Source organism: Nannospalax galili, unplaced genomic scaffold, assembly GCF_000622305.1.
Source record: "Nannospalax galili isolate Female #2095 unplaced genomic scaffold, S.galili_v1.0 scaffold312, whole genome shotgun sequence".
Lineage (NCBI taxonomy): Eukaryota > Metazoa > Chordata > Mammalia > Rodentia > Spalacidae > Nannospalax > Nannospalax galili.
The window spans coordinates 205,883-212,731 of NW_008335967.1; positions in this window are offsets into that span (position 1 = coordinate 205,883).

Sequence of the window (6,849 nt, forward strand, 5' to 3'; positions counted from 1 at the left end):
CCTCTGCCTCCCAAGTGCTGGGACTACAGGCTTGCACTACCACAACCGGCTGATTATATTTTTAAATGTTCTATTTAACTCAGTACTTTTGAACATAGAGTGATAATACGTTTCTGGCTGTGAGTATAAAACATAATTGAGAACTACTCATGAACGTCACCATATATATTGTCTTCAAGTGTCTCCCAGGTATTTCACTATTTGGTAGAAGGTTGGTAAACTGATATTTAGGTCTCCTTTCAATGAGGAGACACGGTTGTTATTAAGGACAGAGGCACTCTCAGGAAAGTAAAAAGCAGCTTCATTGGCGTTCACCATAAGTTAAAAATTCACTCAAGTACAAATGCAAAAAATCTAAACTAAGAGTTGCTGCATGTTCACATGAGCAACCTGTCACTTTAGTCGCCAGAAAATGCAGTACGTCCTTCAGCCTCACATTTATAATTGCACTGTGGTGAATGCATTTGCACTCACAGACTCAAAAGTCGAAGTTGGTAGTTGACAAGTCACATTTCCTTCTGTTTTGGCACCACTTTTGTGTCAACTGTTCAAAACGTCCAAGCAATGATGACATTGCTGTTAATTTTATTATTTATAAAGAAAACAAAAAGTGATAGCTGATACAAATATAAAGCTTGAGTTAACTGCTTTCTGTATTTCAGAATGCACGGTTTTTTTTTAATAAGTCATAGACACCAAAAAAGTACTGCCTGGCACAAAAAGTAGGCCCTGAAATTCATCTGTTAACCTCAAATAGTCCATCTTAAATTTAATTTGCTTTGCATGTTCTCTCTGGTTCACAGAGAAATATATACAAAAGAGACATTTCACAATAAAAATTCTTAGAGAGAAAAATGAGTCACACATTTAAAAGAAATTCTGTTGGAAAGTTTGCTATTTTGATTAGCACTTCCAGACTGTTTAATTAACAATGCTCAGACAATGTAAAGTGTTCACTAAGAAAAGAGTGCTTTTCTGACCTATCTAATAATATTAATTTTAAAACTGACCCTTCATGCTTTTTGCTCATTACAGGGGGATCTCGACTCTTGTTGTCTGTACACACTGATGCAAGGCAATTAGACATATTCCAGCATCTTAGTCTCTGTTTCACTGGGATTATTTTGCAAAGCATCAGTAGACAAATACCATGCTCTTAGAAGACTGGCAATAGTCACGACAAAGTAGTCTTTCTGAAATCAGGGGACATTGTTACAGTTCAACTAGTTTAAATCTATAGGCGACTTTGCTGTGGTTAATACCTAGCAAGGATTTAGGTATTTGTTCTGTTCCATATTATTTGACCTGAAGATTTAATTGAAACATGTAAGAAAGATGCTTCAAAGTAGTTGGAATAAATTATGATAACCCTTTTACCTTGGGAGTTAAAGGGTTTAGCCCTACAAATAATGTTCTTCAAATATCTTTTTCTGCAGATAGAAATAGGGCTCCAATATTGTGTGATTACCCATTCGCCCACCTATATATCCTTTTGTCTATCTGTTTAGTTATTTATCAATATGTAAAAGTCTACATCAAAATGTTGTAGTGTAATACCCATTTTGTACCATGCTGTTTGGGGGATCAGGACTTCAGGTGAGGCTCTATTCTGCATTCTTTCTCCTCTGACTAGATTTACTCTGGGGTTCAGCAGGTGACTGACCTAGTCTGAAGAACTAAATGCAGCTGTAAATGACTGTAGGCAATCTCAGGGCTGGTTCCAGTTCCTCACAGTAGGGTTACTGAACCTATGACATGAGGCTCAGGACTTCAGAGATCAAAGCAATTTTTTTTTAAAAAAGATGAGGCCCAGAATTAGAATAATATACATACAATATTATAGTCATATCTGTTAGGCAAGGTAATCATATACTAGCTGAGATTCACACAGAGGGGAATTCAACCTAATCACTCACTGAAATGACTGTCAAATAACTTTGCCACTTTTAATATGTGATAGTCTTCTCTCAGGCCACAAATTGTTTAAATTTCTCCTATATGGGACTCTTTAAGTTGGTCTGTGTTCTCCTGAAGTTTTATCCCACAGTGATTTGCTATTTTAGAACTAATTATCTAAATTAGATCCAGATGTGGAAAAAAACTCCCTGAGTATGGTTTCTTTTAGTCCAAAGACATACAGATTTAAAAGTAAGTTAAATCCTCCATCTATAACATACAATGGTAAAGAGGGCACAGGAAAACTACAATAAGCATTCTTTTGAAAAAGGAAGAAGATAGAACAGTCTATACTCTGTAGAAGTTCTGAAATCCAGCATTACAGTACTCTGAGCTCCACCTTTGGTTGCCTCCAATGTCTCTATACAAACCTTGATCTGGGTCCTTAGAAGACATTGTGTGACCAAGAGGTTCTATAAAGATTGCTGCACCCTTGTAACTGTTCCCTGACATTGAGTTTTACTGCCTTTGATTTTATCTCTATTTTCCCTGAGACTATTCATTTGATAATCTATTGGCTGACTTCAGAGACTTTCTCTGCACTTGAGGGCAAGGTAGAACTGCAGGCCTGCCGAACTCCTAGCTCGGTGACACACTTCAGTCACCAGTGCAGTCTCAAGCCAGCCTGATCAAAGATGGAAAAAAGCATTACTTCTCAGTTAGAAGGAAAGTAAAAAAATTCACCATGCCTTCTAATTCACACAAACAACATGACCAACATGCTCAGAGTATAGCTTCGAGTCAGAACCGTGTCTCCTGTATGCCAGTCCTCCGTTTCAAATGTTTACTTTGGGCATACAGTGCTCTTCTGCCTGTCACCTCCTTTCTCTCCTTTTTAAAATACTATTTCACATATTCATTAATCTTTCACCATTTCATATGAGCAAATGAGAATATTTGTTGCAGGATTTGGAAAGACAAAAGTGGCTGAAACAGTCTCTGTGGGCGAGCAGTCACTTGGTGTTTTAAACATTCAACTTTGTTGACATTTCGACTGGAGGCAGTAACACCTTAGGTGAGGGTCTCAAGCTGTAATTTCAGGTTCCCACACGGGAGATACAGATTTTGACTTTAATCATACAGTAGTCAGCTGTGGTTAGATATTTTTAGTGGCCTTTCATTCTTTACTCCTAACATAAATTGTATTAAACTACTTCCAGTTTCCTGTCTTTAAATAAACTGGCAGATTTTTTTCTGCATCTCTTCACCAAACATAAAGGGTAGAGCTCTGAGAATGCAATTTCCCATGTTGAGAAATGCCAGAGAGTGTTAACTGTCTCCAAGTTCACCCTACTCCCATCCTTAACTAGAAGGTAAGAGCCAAGTCTCTCCACAGGGAAATGGCAAACCATGTTGATAGTCAGCTTATCACTGCGATCGTTCCCTTTGTGTCTGGTGAGATACTTTCATCTCCTTATGTGAGCTCAGGGTATGCTTAAATAAGCTCAGTATAGCCAAATTGTAGCCAGTATTTGTGAACTTTCTCTGGATATATATTCTAGTAAAAGAATAGAAACATACACAAAGTTTGTAATGTTTTACCTTGTTTCACAGATTCATGTTCTATAGGAAATTGCTGTTAGGTGATAAACTTTTTTTCAGAAATGCATGTCTATCTTTGTAGCATGTATATGTGTCATTTATGTTTGTATTCTTTCACTCAGGAGAACATAACACTTTTCATCTTGAAGCTTTCTTTTGCTTTATCAGGCTCTACTATTGTTTGAGGCATTAATGTACAATGAAAAATTAATCAACAATTACTTTAATACTGAAGCCATTTTTTTTTGCTTTTGTTTGCTTAGTTATCAATACAAACAAAAGAAATGAAAGATAAGGTTGCTAAATGTAAAATCAGAAATACAGAACCCCATCGTCCTTTTATTCCATGAGACACACAGCTCTGGGTCTTAGCCACAAGGGAACATTGTCATTGCATCTACTCAGGTGTTTAATGTGCAATTAAATGTTCTTAGTGATTACTTTAAAATTCAACATTGAAACAAAAGCACACAGTTAATAAGTAAGAACCTCTATGAATTCAGGAAGTCAGCATATCATTTTAAACAAAACTTCCCAAAACACGAATTACCTCTTGAGTCAGAGTTCTGTACACCTAAGTGGCCTCTGCTTCTAACCATGGAAACCCATTGTTCAGGCTTAAAACAGACAAGATAAACTTAGACCAGTTGGGGTTTTCTTATAAATTTGAGCACACACCATATAGTTTAAATTATGTTTGTGAAAATTGTTCATTATTTTGTATATAATTTTAGTTTGTTTATTCACGGTGCAGTTGAGTAATATCAGGTTTTCTTACTGATAAGCAACTGGGTGGTTTCTCACTTGGACTATGACCTATAATCTTTATATAAAATTTACTGTGCATGTCATTTGATAGCCATTTCTTTTAGTTATACATTTAGGAATGGAATGGCAGATTGTACAGTTCCTATACATTCTGTTATAGCAGTTATTATTAAAGAATTTTCAAAGGAGACAATATAATTTACAGTTTCTCTGGTAATATATAATGTCCCCAATTTTTCATAACCTCACCAGTAATTCACTCCATTCTAGCCATTACTGTGGCTGAAAGATTGTATTTGTGTGGCAATTTAACTATTTTTTCTAAAAACTAATGCATATTTCATAATGCTTATTAATAGGCTGGTTATACTGTTTTGTGAAAATATCTTATCTCTAATTTTCTTTTTATTTTGTGATCTCTTTTTATGGGTAGATAAAAAGTTTATATATTCTAGATGTGTAGATGATTTGAGTCCTTTGAATGCTGTGCTATTATGTATCTGTATACATTTAGATTCTCACTCCATTGAACACACTTCACTTTAAGATAGCATCTGCTGGGGCATCTTCCCCGGAAGACAATTATCAGGTTGCACCTGTCTATTGCTTGGCCAATTGATCCACTGACCTCATCCATGATATCTTCCTTTACCTCTTTTCTACATAGCAGGTGTGCTTATTTATCTTTTTCAGAAAAAAAATATGATTGATGAGGAAAACTGAATGCTATAAAGACTCCCATTTGTCCAAGAATGGAAGCAACTCTATTTGCTTGGCTAAGATGTCTTCCAAGACTGCAGGGAACAGTCAAGGGAGCAAGTACAGGGGAACTTCACAATCCCATGGGAGAATCTCACCTTTCGCTCTTTTATTCTGACCTTTGCCTGGACTATACATTGTCAAGCAGGCTCTATAACTAAACCGAGTCACATCTAAATGCTACTATGGATGAGGAAGGTTCATTCCTGCACAAATTCAGAACCTAATTAAAGAATTTGGTGGGATTCCAAACTAGCAAAACATGTGTTTCTTATTGCCAGCAACCCCTGGTGCCACTGGAATTTACAGAGTAGCACCTTCCCAAGCCTCCTAATGTTCCCAAAGATAGGGAAAACGATTATTCTTGTACTCCAATAAGAAAGGCCAAAGTGCAGGATGTCCTTCGGCTATCTTGTCAAACTGCTTCAGTGAATGTAGGAAAAGAGCCAGCTAGATAATGAAGAGCAGACTGGTTTTGACATGGGAACAATCTTTGCATCACATTTAATGCAACTAAAATTTGTGCTAATAAAGATTCTTGGAAAGCAAAAAAGACTATGAGAGTTTACCTCTCCCTTATAATACCTTCATAAGTTTTTTCCTTTGTAGCCATGATTTTAATTTTCATAATAGCCTCAGAATTTTTTATATCAGTTTTGCTTTGCTTCATAAATTGAGTAGCTATGTCTTTCTCTGTTCCTCACTTCCTCTCTCCCACTCTTGCTCTTGCTTCCACTCTCTTTATGCTGTCTGTTAATTTCATTTGTTTTGTTTTTAGACTAGGTCTATTTGTTGTATAGCCCCAGTTGGCTTGGACTCATGATTCTCCTGTCTCCCAAGTGCTAGGATTCCAGGTGTGTGCCACCACACCTAGTGTGCAATGTTTTCTTCTGTCAGTCTTAAGATATTAATGTTGTGGTTTTAGAGTGTTTCACATTGTTTTCATGTTCTGTAACTTATCTTCTTTTCTGATTGATCACTGTTGTTTGTATCTTCCTAGCAAACATTTCCCACAACATGTTGATGTGTCATGTGTTGCCTGCTTCTGATGAGGAGTGGGGAAAAGATGCAAAAGCAGTTTGAAATCTCCCAGCGCTCAAGAGGGGCCAGCAAACCTGAAGCCCACTGGAGTCAGATTTGGCCAAGTATTAGGAAGCCCTTCCTGTTAGCATCTTTTCTTCCTTCTCCAATGGGAAGGCAAGTGTTCCAGAAATGATTCTAGTCTGTCATGGGCTAAAAGTCTGGTTGTCCCTGTCCTGATAGCCAAATGGAATAAAAGGGGAAAACACCAGCATTTGTGCCCAAACGATCAGTACATTCTTCTCTGTTTAACACTGTGCATTTATTACCAAGAGTGCAGTCCAACCAGAGTCTGGCCTTCACTAGCAAAGTAACCTCCAAAGCCCTGTCATCTCCAGACACTAATGTCTCCCCTGCAGGAGTTTAGGAATTTTTCTCAAGCATCATCAGTTCTTCAGCAAATTGCTTCACTCCACATTCCATATAGCTTTCCAGTTTCCGCACTTTATAGAAGTGTTAGTTTCATTTTGGTTCTTTCACAGTGTTTTCTATTTCCGGGTTAGTGTTGGCAGAGTGGGTGGCCTGCGCCCTCTGCTTTCTGGCTTCCACAATGCTGTGCAATTGTTTTCTCTGTCTTTGTGAGTCTGGGTCCTGAAAAAGTTTTATGAGTACAGCAAAGTTTGAAGGAGTAAAATTTAGATATGTATTTGTTAAAATCAAAAATAAAAGTCTATTATCTTTATATAACTCTACTATATAAAGATGCTTTATTATGGAAAATAGTAAAAGCAAAAAAAGTAACTG